Raw genomic sequence first — 17,565 nt, 5'->3', positions numbered from 1 at the left:
AAAGTGTAAAACTTCTTGAATCCCTTCACCTTTCTCTACCAAATCCATTCCTTTCACTTGTTGAACTTTTTAGTACACATTTTTATATAATTGAAAGAATGAAGAATAGATTTTATGTATAAACTTTCTTAGTATGTGTTGGAGTTATTTCCTATCTATATAGATCTAACTGATTCCTTTTTACTGGCTGTGTGGTTTTCCATTATGTTATACAATTCCAGAAATTTTAGGACATTTTCATTTTTGTTATGACAAACACCATTTCAATTGTACATAAACTGTTTAATTACTGCTTCCCAATAAACTTTTACAATGAGTTTTCCAGGTCAAAATTCACATATGTATTAGCTTTCTCATTGCTGAGACATAGTATCTGACACCCACAACCTAAAGGAGTTTTAGAAGATTCAGTATATGGTTGGCAGGCTCCAAGGCAAAAACACCACGATGGAAGGATGTGGCAGAGCAAAGCTGCTTAGTTCATGACTGCTGGAAAGCAGAGCAGAGCAGGGGAACAGTTCCAGAGAGGAATGAGTGGGGGACTCTATATGGTACCCAAGGCCATGCCTTCAGGATCCACCCAGAAACACTCACAAGTGCGCTTTACTAATCTGCTAGCTGTTTCTTAATCCAGTGAAGTTAACATATCAGGCACTGCTCACTTGTTTGTTCAGCGGGCCATACTGCTCATATTTACCTTTCACGTAACAATACATGAAGGTGTCTGTTTTGCAGTGCTGGGTGTCAACGCTTTATATTTTTGCCCTAGAAAGATGTAACATTTGCTTTCCTTTTCCTTTTTGCCTATTTAATGTTGAGTACCTTTTCACATGTGCCTTGGCCATTTTTATTTCTTCAGTAAAATACTTGTCTTTTCCTTTTGCTCGTGCTGCTGCTGGACCCCTGAGTTGATCTTACTGATATATAGAGGTGATTATAGATATTAATCATTTCTTTCACATAGTGAAAATATTTTCTCCACATTTATAGTTGGCTTTTAAATTTCTTTGTGATTTCTGTTACTGTGTACAAGTTTTAATTTTTAAGTATTTAAAATCTGTCATTCTTTTCTTTTATGGTTTCAGAGTTTCACTATAGTCCTACTTAGAAAGTCATTTCCATCAAAAACAGAAATCTTCTTTTGCATTTCTTAGTATTTTATACTTTTGTTCTTTAATTTTAATTCTCTAATATATTGGCTATTTTTTGTTATGTGGTGAGGTGGGGGGTTTATTTTTTTCTATCAAATGATTTATCAATTATGAAATAAACCATTGTTTTCTGATGATACTTTTATCCGATGCAAATGTCCGTGATATTGCAACTGACCCAATTGGTTTGACTCAATTAACATTTTAATTATTGAAGTTTCATTGTATACTTAGATATGTAGAGGGGAAATCTCCCCAGGCCTCCACCCCTGCCACGACTGGACGCAAAGCAAGAATGACTGGGTTCTGAACACTAGTCTGCTATTTACTAGCTGTATGAGCTTGGGTAGGTTGCTTTGTCTCTCTTTATTTCAGTTTCCCAGTCTTTAGTATGAAGATGATAGTCCTGAAATAGTTTTATTGTATTGAAATCAAAGCTATGGCTTGTGTGATTTCAGTGTTTTATAGTTGATTATAATTAAATAGGTGTGGCCACACACCCACTTATTTCTTTTGTAAATTTACATAGCTGGAGCATAATGAATATGTTCTCTTTGGTGATTACAAAATTCTAAATATATTAGGGAAAGTTAACTGTGCTACTCAGATCCACTATAATCACGGTCTTAAGTGTGTCCTTCTAAAGTTGGTCTTTTAAATATGAAGATATGCTGTTTACATCAAACTAAGATAATTAAAGTCTTCACGTTGTGTTGTCATCGTTGATGATGAGATAATTAATATTTTGTCTTATTGCTGCCAACTTATTGTGTTTTCTTTTTGTGATGCTTTATTTTTGTTTCTCCACTTGCTATGGTTTGAATATGTCTCCCTAAAAACATGTTGGAAACTTAATCTCCAGTGAAGTTGTACATGGAGACCTAAGGGGAGGTGTTTAGATCATGAGGGCTCTGCCTGGAGCATGGATTGATTGATGTAGATTATAAAAGAGCTTGACACTGTGCATATGGCCCCTGGCTCTCCCTTGCTTCCTCTTGCCCTTCTCCCTTCTTCTATGGGATGATGTAGCATGAAGGCCTCCACCACATGTAGGTCTTGGACTTCTCTGCCTCCAGAACTGTAAGAAATAAATCTCACTCTTTATAAATTACTCAAGGTCTTATATTACATTATAACAGTGCAAAATATATTAAGAACTTTTCTCCAATATTTCTTGTTAAATTTAAGCCAAATAGCTCATAATTTTTTCTATTTTTTTTTTCGCTACCCTCCTTTTTGTCCTTTAGTTACTTGGGTGTCATTAATTCTACATCTATTTATATATTTCTAGTTAATGCTCTTACCTTTTCATTACCTTCTGATGAATTGAACCTTATCTTCACAAAATTCTTTGTGCAATTCCTTCTGTTGGACTCTACCTAACATTAATATATTTCTGTTATCTTCCTTGAGATTAAAGTCTGCGTTGGGATATCTTTTTTCATTTTATTTTCAAACTGTGTTTTTATGTTTAAAGTATGTCTCTTGCAAGCAGCATTTAGTTATATCTTTTAATTTTATCAATCTGATCAGTTTTTGCCATTTAATTGATGCCATTTAATTGATGGTTAAACCACTTATAGTTAATGCAATTATTGATATGATTGGGTTTAAATTTATCACCCTTTTATTTGTTTTCCAGTTGTCTCATCTATTTTCTACTGTTTTTATCCCTTCTCTTAGATTAGTCAAATACTTGTCAATATTCCATTTTATTTCCTTTCCTGAATTTTTAATATAATTCTTTAAACATTTTAATAGTTTCTCTAAAGATTACAATATGCAATTTTACTCATCACTATCTCTCTTAAATCAATATTACTCTATTTCATGTACAGTGTAAATATCTTATTTATGATAGCATACATTGGTTTTTTTTCTACATGCCTTTGTTCCATTTTTAGATTTTGCTTGTAAGTATAAATCCAATAAAACATTTAAATTATTGTTTGGTCTAAACAATATACTTTTATAAAAAGGCTCTTAAATACACTTGTCTACATATTTAACATTTCTGATGCTCTTTATTACCTCTTTTAGATTTGTTTTTCCATTTGGAGTTTTATCTCTTAAGCCTGAAGAACTTCCTTTAGCATTTCTTGTGAAGTTTACTGCAAGTGAAATTTCTTGGCTTTTATTTTCTTGGAATTGTCTTTATTTTATATTTGTTCTTGTTCTTCGTTAAGTATAGAAATCTAGGTTAGCAGCTTTGTTTCAGCACCTGAAAGCTATCTTTATATTGTCTTGTGGATTCCATTGTTTCTGAAGAGAAGTCATCTGTTACTGGTATCACTGCTTTCCAAATGTAACGCGTTATTTCCATTAAGATAGCTCTTAAGACTTTCTCTTTATGTTTTGGGTTCAGCAGTTTAATTGTAATATGTCTGAGTCAGTCTCATTTGTATTTTTCTTTCTTGGCTTCATTGAGATTCTTGGACTATGGCTTGATGTCTTTATTAATAAAGTATTCTTAAGATTTTTTCAAATATTCTTTTTACCTCATTCTTTTATTTCTCTCTTTTCCACATATATTGTCCACATATATTGGACAGTTTGCTATTGTTCCATGGGTCTTAGATGTTCTGTTATGTTTTATTTATGTTTTAATTTTTTCCTCCCTATAGCTCAATTTAAGATAATTTCTATTAGCTTGTCGTCAGATTTGGTAATTTTTTATTCTTCTGTGCCTATTCTGTGAGTAAGTCTGTAAAATAAATGTTTTATTTCATGTATTCACATTTTTTTTTTATTTTTTGGTACCAGGGATTGAACTCAGGTCCTTGCACTTGTGCAGCAGGTGGCGAAACCACTGAGCTAAATCCCTGGCACATGTTTACATTTTTAAGTTCTAGAATTTCTATTTGGTTGTTTTTAGAATTTGGGTTTCTCTATTGAAGTTTTTCATATATTTGCCCATTGCGTTCATCTTTTAATGTATTTAAAATAGAAAATTCTGGGCCGCAGATTTAGCTCAGTGGCACCACACCTGCCTGGCAAGCACAAGGTCCTGAGTTTGAGCCCCGGTACCAGAAAAAACAAACAAACAAACAAAATAGAAATTTTTTTCTTCTAATTCCAACATCAAGGTCATCTATGTTCTGATTTTTTTCTGGTTATGGGTAACATTTTCCTATTTTCTTTCATGTTTAATAATTTATTTTATGGACATTGTGAGTTGTATATTGTAGAGATTCTGGATTGTTTTTTTTCCCTACAAGGATTGGATTTTGTTCTTATATGCATTGAATTTGTCGGAAGTCATTAATCCTTGGACCCTTCATTTGAGGCTGTGTTTGGGTGAGTGTGTTTTGGATTTGTCCTTGATCGTAGTTGTATCCCTTCATCCTGGGATATGGTTTTTAATCCTCTGATTTGACCCTATAGAGGTTTCAGTGGAAAATTTAAGTTGGGAAATTTCAGCTCCAAACTTGTTCTACTAGCACTAGCGAGCTGCAGACATCTCTGCTTGACTCTTCATACTGCAGCTGTTACTTCCATTGGGTTCCCTAGAGTCTTGCCCTGCTCCTTGCAATTTCTGGCCAATGATTTGAAGTATTTTTTTACACGGAATTTTATATTTTCTCTCTATGGCCAACCTTTATGGGGAAGTTTCTTTGTTATTTTGTACATTATTTTATTCCTATTGGCTTAATCTTTTTCATAATTCTCTTTCTTATTCTGCTTTACTGATTGGAACTGTTTGAGGCTCTTCTGTCTGGAGAGGGATTTATATTTACGTTTTATTCTTTTCAGTTTTGAAAGGGAGGAGAGACATTAGGTTCAATCAGCTATCTTGAACAGTATGTCTCTAAAAAGATTTCCAAAATTTTTTGATGTAGGGTTTTCATTTTTCATATAAATATTACATTTCAAAAATCAATCAATTTTTACTTTCACTATGAATACTTTTATGATTTTCTGAGTTATTTTTTTAAATGGCTTCACATTGCTGTTGAAATCCTACTTAGTTTCAGAAACTCAGCTCTGATTTTACTTTTCTATGATGTTTGGTCTGACCATATCAGCCCTGAAACCAGTGGGTATAACATGGATAACAGCTTTACAGAAGTATCATGTTTATCCTTCTTTTGATGATAGAAATACTTTTCTCCAGGCTTTATTATGCTTAATTCAGTCTGGTAAACAAATGAAAGGATTTTCAGTCATGTAATAAGAACATATTAAATTGAACTTTTCAATATTAGTATCTAATTTATGAAAACTCAGGAAACAGAGATGGTTTGTTTTGACTTTTTCTTGACAAAAAGATCCATTTACTGTTTGTTAAAAGTACCAATCTGGGGTACTTTTTCCTCTAGAAATGAGGATGATGAGGAGAGCGAGGAAGAGGAGATAATAGTAATAATTCAGACATACTGAGTACTTACTGTATGCTAGGCAGTGTGGCAAGGCAGTGCTCACATGCTTACACAGACCCACTCAAATCCTCAAACAGCTTCATGAAGTAGGAATTTTATAATTCTTTCATTTTTCTGAATGTGAAATCCAAGGCTTAGAGAGGTTAAAGAACTTGCCCAGGGTCATGCTGTTAATAAATGAGATGTCAGTGCTTTGCAGGAAAGTTTTAAAATGAGAGTTTTATGTGTTGGGACAATTTAAATCTGGTTTGGGTGCAAAAAGAAAGAGAAGGGACTGGTTGTGAGGCTTTATGATAATTAAACGACCCTGACAACCTTAGTAAAATGATGGCCATGTGAGGGATCAACACATATTGAGCAAACAGAACTGTGACATTCCCCAGATGGCACCAGAGAGTGAATTATATCATCCCTGGTGTCTGATTTGGAAGAGCCCTTAGGGACTCTTGTCTTGTGCATCTACTTCCTGTAAATTTGTTTTCTTTTTTTCTTAACTGAGAGCCTTATCAGAACCTCCTGTGGTTCAATGGCAGAGCTGAGCCTAATATCTCCGTCTCTTGGCTTTTTGGCCCTCAAAGGTCAGACTGTAGCATGTGGCTTTCTAAAAATGCATGGCTCTGCATGTTTGGGCTTGTCTTTTCCTGTCCTTTTGCGATTATTTGAATGCAGCCAAGTCTCTAGACAGCCTTTGTGAGAGTGGTGAGAGATGCTTCTTATTAAAACCAATACTTGTCCTAAAGGAAGTCCTGACAGTTCACTTCATTGTTTTCATTGTGCTTGTGTGGTCCACATAAAAGAGGCATTCACAGACCCTGAGAACTGGCAGGGATGACAAACCAGCCACACCTGAAGACAGTATCTCCTTCTCAGGGGCTCCCTTGCTTGAGGTTTCCTATGCATCTTGTTCTAAGTATCAGGAGGTGAAATCTAAGTTCAGGGTGGGTATTTCTGGAGGTGTTTTTTCTACAAAGATCAGCTTGAATATCCAGATGGCCCCTCTCATCACACTGGCAGTAGCTGTACTTTGGGCAAGGTATCTGTGGATGGTGAGACATCATTTTTTTGTTTTTTTTTTTAGCCTTGGGATAGCATAAGAGGCAGAATGACCACACTCCTTTCACTCCTGCAGCCTCAGACATACACACCAAACCCCTCTGTGCTGGGTACTGTGTCAGGCTCTGGGAACCCAGGTGAATAATGCTACCTGTCTGCCTGGATTGCGCCAGGTTGCACTAGAGGTGGACATCCAGGCCCTTGGAGACCAGGATGCAATTGAGCTTACTATCCTGACAAATTGCCAATGTGGGTAGACATGCCAGGAGCAGTTATGAGCTACAGTGGAGCTGGGGACTTGGGTAGGAAAAATACTAGTGCTCAGTGTTGGGAGTATGAAGGGAGTGGAAGGCACCAGAAACAAAGCTTGGTGCCCTCCCTTGTGTAGACTTAGCTACTAGTTCTCCAGCTTTGAGGCCTGAACTTCAGACTGTTGTTGTGGGAGTAATAGCAACTGCTGGAAAGGCAGCTCCTCTTCTTCCTCCTTCTCTTCCTTTTCTTCCCCCTCCTCCCTACTTCACTCACTGAATGAGATGAGGTTCTTATGCTTTATGTGCAGTTAAATCACCTAAACTTTACACTACCACCACAAAGTAGAAATGTAGAGGTTCTCTTTTTTCTCACATTACAGATGGGCAGGTGAAGCTCAGAGATAGGAGTCATTTGTGGTTATTTGCCAGTGAGTGGCAGAGGTGGAATTGGAATCTAGTCCTCCCTGACTTAGAAACTTCTGTTGCTATTGTTCTGTTGCTGCAGGTGGGTGAGGGTGCTGTGTCTTGAGTCTCATCTTGGTCCTACAAATCTGTATTTAAATGCAGACAAGTCTCATGGTGATGATCCCAGTATCTACAGCCAGAGTGTCAGAGATCAAATGCATTTCTCCTTGGGTTACTTTAGTCTCTCTTTCCTCAGTTTACTAATCTGAAGAGTAGGAATAAAAATACAATACCACGTACCAGATAAAGTTGTCAGACAATAAATTCTAGCAGGTGCCACACTATATGTGTCACCATTATTGCTCTATTTTTTGAGTACTCATCTCAAAACTCCCTTGCCCTTTTCTTGTCCCTATTTCAGACCAAGATTTTTTTCTGGGTCCTTCTCCCAATGGTCCTCTTGTCACTCTGACTGAATCTAATCTTCAAGAGCCATTTGTTCATAAGGATTTTCTTTTAGTTTATCACAATTGTGGTTTCTTTCTTTAACAAGTCAAATCTCCTTGGAAGTCAGCAGACATTGTTGGAAAACATCTGCCTTCAAATAGCTAATATAAAGATCATCAAGATGAGCCTTGATTAATTATCTGTGTACTTTGTACCTAAATAGTGAATCATAATTTCACTTTCCTCTCAAGAATGTGAGCTGCCCGGTTTGAATTAATCCAGGAGAAACAGTGGTTTTCTTCTTTTTAAAAATCTTACTGCTGCCTCAGCACTTGGAATTACTGCCTGAGGGTTTTCTCTTTCCTTCTGAGAATCTAAAGATGTCAAGTAGGTTTTGAATTAAATGGAATTATCTCTAATTTAAATATAAAAAGAACTGGTTGTGGAATGTGCTTTGGAAAGAAGGGCCCCCATCCCATCACTAATGTTTTTATTTTTGAGCAAGGCACTTTGGAACCAGCTGGAAATCCCAGGTGATCTTACCTCCAGTGGAAAGTCAGAGGCAAGTTTTGCTGTGATCCAGGTGGGTTCAGTTTCACGCTGGACAGAGTCAGGTCCTAGTGCAGACCAATGTTAGATGTGACAAGTCTGTATTTCATTCTCTGTGTGGCCTTGGGTTATGACAGCATTTGCCCTGCCAGATGTGAGCCCTCAGGAGAGGTCACCTATGCTCACCACTTCTGTTTCTCCATCTGGTGAATGCCTGATCTATCATAGATGCTCGGGAAATAGTAAATGGTAAAAGAAAAGGACCATAATGCCCATTTGAAATGCCCATTTCAGTATGAAAGAAAGGAGAGACTTGTAAAATTGGAACACAGGAGAGTATGGGTGCTGAAAAATTAGCATTAGAAAGAAGCTAAATACTTTGCATCAGTACAATAGGAAAGATGCCCTGAGATGTCTCAGGAATCAGCAAGACTCTACCCTTTGCAGGCTCAAAGGTGCAAAGTAAAAGGCTTTGCTTTGAGATGAGAGCCCGGGGCACTCTGCCTGAGAAGGTCCACGTAGGGAATTGGTTGCCCAGGATTTGTTTTGTAGTGCTTAGCCATTCAGTCGTAAGGCAGCTCTACAGCTATGATACAGGAGGGCCTTGGTGCTACTCAAACTGGCAGCAAATCTTTGTATCATCGACACGATGCTGGTTTTACAGGTGTGCAGAATGCAAGAGTTGTGGGGTCATGGAGGCTTCCACCCAGATTTCAGAGGAAGGTCTACAAGGCTAAGCAGTCCGTGTGCCCCTAAGAGGGCAATGTATGAACCTGTGAGAATGAAGCCATAAGTGCAGTGGAGACCCCAGAAAGTTGGAGATGCCAGGAACCTGGAATGTCTGAGGAAATCCACTGACAGTGAGCAGAGGCAACTCAAGAGAGACCGTGAGGTCTGCAGCTAGCAGTGCCACAGGGGTGGGGCCGCTCACTGTCTCTGGGAGCTCACATCTCACCATGTCTTGCTCCAGATGCCCAAAACAGAGCTATAGGAGTCAATGTTTACCCCGCTGGGTTTTGGTTTTGCTTTGGTCCCATTCCTTTCTATCCCCTAATTTCTCCCCTTTGGAATGGGAATGCTATTTATTTATTTACTTACTTACTGTTTTGGGGCAGAGCCTTGCTTTGTAATTCAGGCTGGTCTTGAGCTCACTTGTGTAGCCCAGGCTGGCCTCAAACTCATCGTGATCCTCCTGCCTCAGCCTCCCGAGTCCTGGGATCACAGGCGTGTGCCACCACCCCTGGCCCTGGAATGGGAATGTTTACCCTGTTTTGATGTATGTCAACAGTGTTTAACTTTCTTTATGATTTTTACAAGAGCTCATAGCTAAGAGTTGAGTCTCAGAGGAGACTTTGGACTTGGCCTTTTCAGCTGCACTGGAACTGTTAAAACTTCAGTGACTCTTACAGGTGGACCAAATGCATTTAGCTTCAAGAGATACACGTGAGCCTTTTAAGGTATTTGGAAGGTGATTGGATCATGGGGGTTCATCACTGGATTCGTCCACTGGTGACTTCAGCATCCAAGGGTACTGTTAGGAGGTGGGGCCTGGTGAGAAGTGGGTCACTGAGGGCATGACTTCTAAGGGCAACCTTCCTCCCGGACTCTCCCTTCTCTCTCTGTTTCCTGGCTGCCATGACATGAACATCTTTCCTTCATGACAAGCCCTTCTACCATGCTGTCTCTGCATTTGATCATGCCTACAGTGGACTGAGAAACTTGTGCCAGTGTGAGCAAAAATAAAACTCTCCTCCTTCAAGTTATGCTGTCAGCTATTATGTCTCAGCGATGAGAAAGTGACTAAGGTAAGGGGAGAGTCTTTTTCCTTAGGACGAAACACACTGAGAAAAAGTCCAGGGGTGGCATTGAGATGCCCTATGGTTTTGTCACTCTGTCAGTCCCCTGGGTGGGTGACCCTTAGTTTGTCCCAACTGTACTTTGACATGTACAGGCTGTGCAGGAGGACTAAGTAGGAAGATGGCAAAGGTGAGGGTGTGCCTGAGTGAGCATGTGTGCATTGAATGAAACGTCCAGACCTATACTATGGTGTTATTTAGCTCTTTATCACAGTGACCAAATACCTTAGACAAATGACTTACAAAAGGAAAAATTTATATTGGCCTATGGTTTCAGAGGTTTCAGTCCATGGCCAACTGGCTCCATGACTTTAGGTCTGTGTCAACGCAGAAGCATCATGAAGAAAAGCCATGGTAGAGGGAAGCTGCTTACCTCACAGCAGCTGCGAAGCAGAGAGAGACAGTGTGGGAGCAAAAGCCTGAGGTAAAAAATAACCTTCAAAGGCTTGCTACCAGTAACCAGATTCTTCCAGGCAGATCCACCTCCTAATAGCCCATGCAGCTATGAACTTAGCAGTAGGTTAATGTTGGTGAGGTTCCTGCCACCACAATCCAGTCACCTCTTCATGCTTCTATTAATCCAATCAAGTTAGCAATCAAGATTGCCTGTCATATCAGATCTGTTTCCTGTCAGGCCTCTGTCCACAGCTGACAGTCCCTTCTGCTGAAGGGTCCCTTTTGGAGTCTGGCCCATTTCCCCAGGTGTAGATCTTACACTCAGTTACCTGCCACTTATTCCCAATGAGAGGATCTTAGTGTGGCTGCCTTATCCTCGTAGTGGTAGTATCCTTCCTCCCTAACCACAGCTTTGAGACAAGTTGTCTTTCTAGTAGAATTCTTTTCTTTTATTTCAAATAAAAGCTTTTGTTATGAAACAGTTATTGGCTTGATGCAGGAAACTTATATAACATAGAGAGAAAAATGGAAAGAAAATGAAATTATTTATGATCTTATTACCTAGAGAAAACCAACTAATATTTTGGGTTGTGTTTTTTAGTCTCTCTTCCAACACACATTTCATAATACATACTACTTTTTCTGCACAAAAGATATGCCTCAGCTGAAATAGAATCTTGTGGCCTGCTTTTTCACTTGACATTGTGCCCTTGACATTCTCCTATGCTAATAAATATTCTTTCTGAACTTGTTTGTTGAAAAGCTCCAACAAAGTCCATTAGATGAAGGCAAATAATTAAACACAGTCATTCCTCCTGTGTGGGCCATGAGTAGCTATCCGCAGTGTTCTGTGGATGCAGACGACACTATGATGCACATCTTGGTACCTATGTCACCGTGCACATTCCTAATTATGTTCTCAGGCTTAATTATTAGATTAGGAATTTCTATGTCAAGGGATTTTCCTCTCCACTTTTACCATATTTCCCACTAGAAAGTTTGTGCCAATTCCTGTTGCTTCTAGCAGTGCCTGAGCTGGCTGGCTCTCTTTGTAAGTCCTGCTCATATGTCCCTCGCTGGAGATCCCTTCACAGAACATTCTGTTCAATACCCTGTACCCTACTCTGTCACATTAATTTTTATTTATTACAGCATATATTATAATTTAAATCAATGTTGTCTGTTATCTAGTGGTGTCCCTGTTTATCATCTCTCTCTCTGCTCAGCAAGTTGTACACTTTATGAGCATAGGGATCTTGCCTGTTGGGATCCCTGCTGTCCTGTGGCACCTTTCCATAATTCCCAATGGCCTTGCATATCTCAGGGCCCAGGACATGTTTGCTGAATGACTAAATGTTTACTCACACCATCCATGACACTCATTATGGATAAAAAGTCATTACTTTTTTAAAACAACAAAAAAAAGTCAATCATAATTTAACGTATGGCTGACCACAAAATGATGAATAACCCTCAGGTAGTCATGTGATTCTTCTGGTCTACTGAGGTGTGAGACCCCTTTCCTGTGCACTAGCTGTGGGTTGTAATCCTTGTATTTTCTTTCTTGTGTTTGAAATATCTTCTCTATTCTTGAAAGGTTAAAGATGTATGGTGCCTAAACCAGGGTATGTTTCCCCTTGTCAGCTGCTAATCTGCCTGGGCATTTGAACAGTTCTCCAGTGCTGAGTGCTTGAGCCTTCTGCCTGCCCAGAGGCTCGTCTGAGGCTGATTCTTACAGAGGGATGGTTTTGGTGGCTGAGGTGCATGTGAGAGAAATTCCATAGTCTTGTTCCTATGTGTGTTGGCCCATAGAGTCCAATAGCTGAGGTCTTCTGGCTAATCCAGTAGTTAAAGTACAGATGGAGTGTATTTGGGGAGCCCTGGCTGAGATTGTGTCTGAGCACAGCTGGAGGACACTGCCCAGGGCCCTCCCTTGGGACTCTAAATCTGACCTCCCTTATCCAAGAATTTTATCAGCCACTTGGATAAAGACACAGAAGGCGGGCTTATCAGATTTGCGAGTGACACAAAACCAAGATAGAAGGCTAATGTGTCAGTTAATAGAATCAAGATGTATAAAAATCTTGACAGGAATGATGGGTCTGCGACTAACGAGGTAGCCCTAACAGGATTACGCGTGGAGCCTGTGGTGCCCTTCAGTAGCGCCAGCAGCATTGGCTCACCACAGGAGAGGCCTGGCTTACAGCACTAGGGACCTGGGAAGGCCTGTGGGTTTCCCAGGTGCTAACCTTTAAATTAGTTATGCCTTACACCTTCTCTGTACAGCAGCGGGATGCTCAGCTCTAAAGGCTGCTGAACTGGCCCCCACACCACTCCTGTCCCCATGCCCACCACAAGTTTTTCTCTTATGGCCAGGACAGCGCACTTCCTACTTGTTTCTCTCTCCCACACCCTCCTCACCCAACCCATAAGGCTTTTAGGCACCAATTGGGGTCTTACTCTCTCTGGGAGCTTCCTTGAGCCCTCAAGGCACATTGATTTCTGCTGTCTCTCCAAAAGCTTGGGTAGTCCCCTCATCCCCATCCTAGTGGTCCCCAAACTAGGTGTCCAGGCTCTGTGGTTCATCTCTCCTCTGCACGCAGGGCTCCTTGCAGGTGGGACTGTGTCTGCCTTGTCACATGCTCCACCCCAAACAGTGACACCTTGATTGGCACAGAACAGATACTCGAGGGACACCCGGGCTTGTGGCATGTCCATTCCCAAAATGTACTAGGGCCCAAATCTCACACCAGTGCATCTTGTACCCACATGGACCACCCAAAGTGTCCAAAGTGACAGCTTTGCATTTTTTGTCCTGTGGGAAACAGGTGTTAGAGTTGTGGATGCTTAATCAGGATGTTATATGGTGTGGGCAAGGACTGTGGCATGTACAGGCTGCCAAGGGAGGTGGTGTGGACTCTTCTGAAGGGTTCTTGGGCAGCTCAGGGTACCCCAGGAGGAAGGGACGACTCATTCCTTGAATTTAAGAGCCTTCAAACCATTAGTCCAACCACACGTGGACTACTTGCTTAGTGGGAGTCACATGTGAAATGCCCATGCCAAATTATAGAGAAAATTTTGAAGTTAGAAGTGGAGTCAAAGGTAATGATATAACCACCCCCGGATGACCAGGTAACCTTCCTGGGCTCTCTCCAGCACCAAGTGCTTTATTTTCCTGAGTCCGCATAACTTTCTGTGAGGCTTGGTGCTCTTGTGACCTGCGTGGGACAGCTGTGGATGCCTATGAAGACCTAATAGGGACCTGACAGGTGAAGTTTGTGCCCATTGAGATCCTGCTATCTGGTGGCATACAGCACTTCTTCCAGTACTTGAGTACAAGTTTTTTTGTTTGTGGCACCGACTTTGCATCTGTTAGTGGAGTCCTTTCCTGTTTCTCTGTCCGTGCATCTGGGTCAGCAGCTGACTCGTCCCTGGCTCAGTGTGTGACCCATCCTGAACTACTCTGTCCTGCCACCACAGGGACAGCAAGCACCCGAGCTGGTCTGCATTGTCCACTCACGGGCATTCCTTTTCTGCACCCCTGAAGCACTGCAGTGATGGAAGGACCTCACAGACTACAAGTCAGACAGCTCTGGGTGTGAGTCCCTGCTGCCACTTACTGTCTTTGTGGCCACGGTCCAATCACTTAACCTTTCTGACCTCAGCTATAAAATGTAGAGTTAGTATCCAGTTTTATGAAGCACTTGGCAGAGGACCTGCTTTGACAAAAGATGGATTGTATTCCCATCTGCATTTAGGCTCTCAGCTGTGTTGCTTGTGGTCAGAGTTGTTCAGAATCGGATGTCCAGATAAACTGAGTAGTTCCACAAAAATCCTAACTGATTTGTTATTTCCGCATAGTGTGCATAATTTGCTATGTAGTGAGACATTAGAACAAAGAAGGGAGGGGTGAAATTGAACTCTCCTAGATGCATACTGTCCTGAGGGTTCTTGCACTCTGTCATTTGGCCCATGCTGAGTTTTCCAGCTGTTGTGGAAGCTGTAGTGTGTGTGTGTGTGTGTGTGTGTGTGTGTGTGTGTTTAGCCTTGCAGGGTATAATAAATTTTCTGCAGTTCTTTTCTGTAGCCATAAATATATGATTACAGACCATCTAGGAGGGATGAGGAGCTCAATAAGTGTATTTGAGTTTTTTTCTCTTTGAAATTGCAGGGAGGGATTATTCATTCACTCAGAAAATTCTTTTGATCACTTACTTGACGTCAGTTGGAATTCCAGACCCTGGCTGTGTAGTAGTGAACAAAATAATGAAGAGCCTTGCCTCAAGGAACTTATATTCTAATCTGGTGAGCAAAACTATAAATGAGTGCACAAGTAAAGAAAAACAGTGTGTTAAATGGTTATGAACAATAGGGAAAAATTAAATTTGAGGCAGGAAGGGAGGGCTAGTTTGGGTAAAGGTGTTGCTATTTTATACAGTAATATCACAGCAAACCTGCAGATAAGATGCTGTTTGATCAAAGATCTGAAGGAAGTGAAGAGCAAGCCATGTGGTCTGGGGAGGAGGATTCCAGGGATAGGGAAAAACAAGGACAAAATTCCTGACAAGGGAACTGCTGGGCAGATTTGAGGACCCCCAGGTAGGCTGGTGTGACTGGAGTGGAGTGAGAAGGTATAAGGATGACTTTTGCAACCTCAAGTAACTGGACAGGAGATTCCGGCCCTGGGCCCTGCTGTCTCACGCATCCTCTCTAATCCCTACTATTTGGTCCTGGGAGGTAGAGATCGTGGTCCCAATTGGGACTTGGGATGGGCAAGTAAATACCCAGGATCAAAGCTCCAGTGGCAGAGCCAGGATTCCAATCCAGACTCAGAAGGCTCTGAAGGCCTCGCACCTTCCCAGTGCTGGGCTGCTGGAGACCCCCACTGACCTCTCAAAGGAATCACTCTCCTAGTTCTGTACACTCCACCTAGCCTAGCACTAAACAAGGCAGGTAAGCATGCCAGGTGACCCTTCGGAGGGTCCTGAGGGTAGCTCTGAGAGAGAGGTGCTGGTGTAGTCTGTTCATGTGCAAACAGTGGTGCACAATAGTGCCACCCTCAGGAGGCTGAGTGAGTTAATGCGCATAAAAGCAGTTAGAAGGTGACAGGTACACTTAGAGTCTGGTTATTGTCCACTGTCACCACCACGGGCTTGGTAGCTTTCCAGGGTTGGAGCTCTGGGATAGAGAGGGAAAGACAGACGAGCTCTGTGGTTATGGAGTTACGGTCTGGTGGGGCCAACTAGCAATGAGTGATATCTGCATGGAACCAAGTGCCACCCGGGAGACTTAAATGTGATGTGATAGTGATGGAGCAGATATTACCCCTGGTACCATTTTAGGAATCTCTTTATTGGCTCTTTTTTTTCCTATTCATATTTTCATGACAGAGCATAGGATCTGCTATTTTTGCCTGTCACATCACTGTAGCATTGCAAATAATTGTTGTACATGGTCAGTGTGCGGCAGAATCACGTTCCTCCAGATACATTTATGCCCTCATCATTGAGCCTGTGAGTATTTTGCCTGACATGGCAAAGGGGATTAAGCTTGAAAATGTAGTTAAGGTTGCCTATCAGTTTACCTTGAGATAGAGAGATTATCCTGGGTGGCCTCTGGGCTCAATCTAATCATGTGTACCCTTAAAAGTAGATGAACAAGCGGCATAAGAGAAGGTCGGAGAGATGCAACATGGATGGGTTGACTGACAGTGTCAGGGCCACAAGCTAAGGAATGAAGGTGTCTTGTAGAAGCTGCAAAGACCAGACAGTGGATTTTCCCCTAAAGCTTCCGGAGAGGAGCACAGCCCATTAGCACTTTGATTTTAGCCTGATGAGTCCTACGTTAAAACTTTTGACGTCCAGAATTCATGTTATTCAAAGCTAATAAGTTTGTAGTGATTTGTTACAGCAGCAGTACTAACCTCATGCTGTCAGTTTTTAAACTTGTGCCTTCTTCCAAGACGGGGAGCTCCCTGTGGACAGGGCCTGTGCCTCATTCACTCTGGATCCCAACACCTGCTGTGGCCTTGCTGCTCACCAAACACTTGCTAAACTCCTTGAACCTGCCCAGGAGTTGAGCCTCTGAGTTTGGACTGGACAAGGGCCCCTTGGTCCTTCCTCCTGAAGACCAAACCTTAGTCCTGATGAGGCCCACAGGGAGTGGCCTCCAAGGGCTGGGGTCCTACTTCCAGCTCAGGCTGGTCTACAGCAAGGACACATGGCACAGACCGAGAGAACACTGCCTGCCGGCTTAGCTCAAACTGACAAGGCCTCAGGAGGGGGAGTCCCCACTACATAGATTCACAGGTGGCACTCAAAGCATGCAAATGGTTTTTGATGCCAGATACTGTGGATTTCTTATACATTTTTGAAAGGTCTATTATTGATTTACTCAGAAAGGAAATAAATGAAGCAATGACAAAAATCTAAGAGGAAATTCCAATAAAAGGAAAGAAGACCAGTGCACAGAATAAAGAGATGTGTCCTGGCGACCTGCCGAGTTGCAGTCTCCCTGTCTTTTTGTAAGGCAGCACCAGAGCAGGGTGCCCCATCCCAGCTGCCCTGAAATTCTGATTTAATTGGTCTGGGGTGAGGCAAGGCCAGCGATATTTTTAAAAGTATGACGACAAATTCTAATAAGCGCCCAGGCTGGAGAAGCAGCACTCCAGGTGTCCCCGCTCGGCTTGCTTCTCTCATTAGAAGCTCTCGTGTCTAGAGACTCATTAAATGGTGTTGTTCAGAGACCACCCAGGCAGCCCTCATTCATAAATGGAGGAGCTGAGGTTTGGAGATGCAGGTGCCATCCTCAAGGTCACGCTTCAATTGGTGGCTGGATTGAGACCAGGGGCTCTTCCTATGGATTTATACACCTACTGTGGGTCTCACTGGTGCTGCCAGCAGCTTTAAATCAGGCCAGCCCCACTAACTTCCATGGGGTGTGGCTTCTTTTTATGTATTTTAAGCTGTTTTCCTGATGCTCCTTTAAAAGGTCAACTTTGCTGTGTAGTATGGATCTGCTCGGTCTCCCCTTTCCCTTCAAGGTGGCAGTATCAATGAGTCAGTATAATCTCTGGATC

At 41.6% G+C, this 17,565-nt stretch overlaps 1 protein-coding gene across 12 annotated transcripts in view; it reads left to right on the top strand.

Annotated features, from left to right (window-relative positions):
• Plpp4 (phospholipid phosphatase 4) overlaps nt 1-17,565 on the top strand; it is a 126,148-nt gene that overhangs the window by 10,536 nt on the left and 98,047 nt on the right. The gene's annotated exons all lie outside the window — the stretch shown is intronic.

This window comes from Heterocephalus glaber, unplaced genomic scaffold (assembly GCF_053883595.1).
Source record: "Heterocephalus glaber isolate CG9 unplaced genomic scaffold, H.glaber_assembly_v1.0 deba00001497, whole genome shotgun sequence".
In the NCBI taxonomy this organism is placed as follows: Eukaryota; Metazoa; Chordata; class Mammalia; order Rodentia; family Bathyergidae; genus Heterocephalus; species Heterocephalus glaber.
The sequence above is the reverse complement of the archived record's forward strand: the minus strand, read 5'-3'. Positions and strand labels throughout refer to the sequence as shown.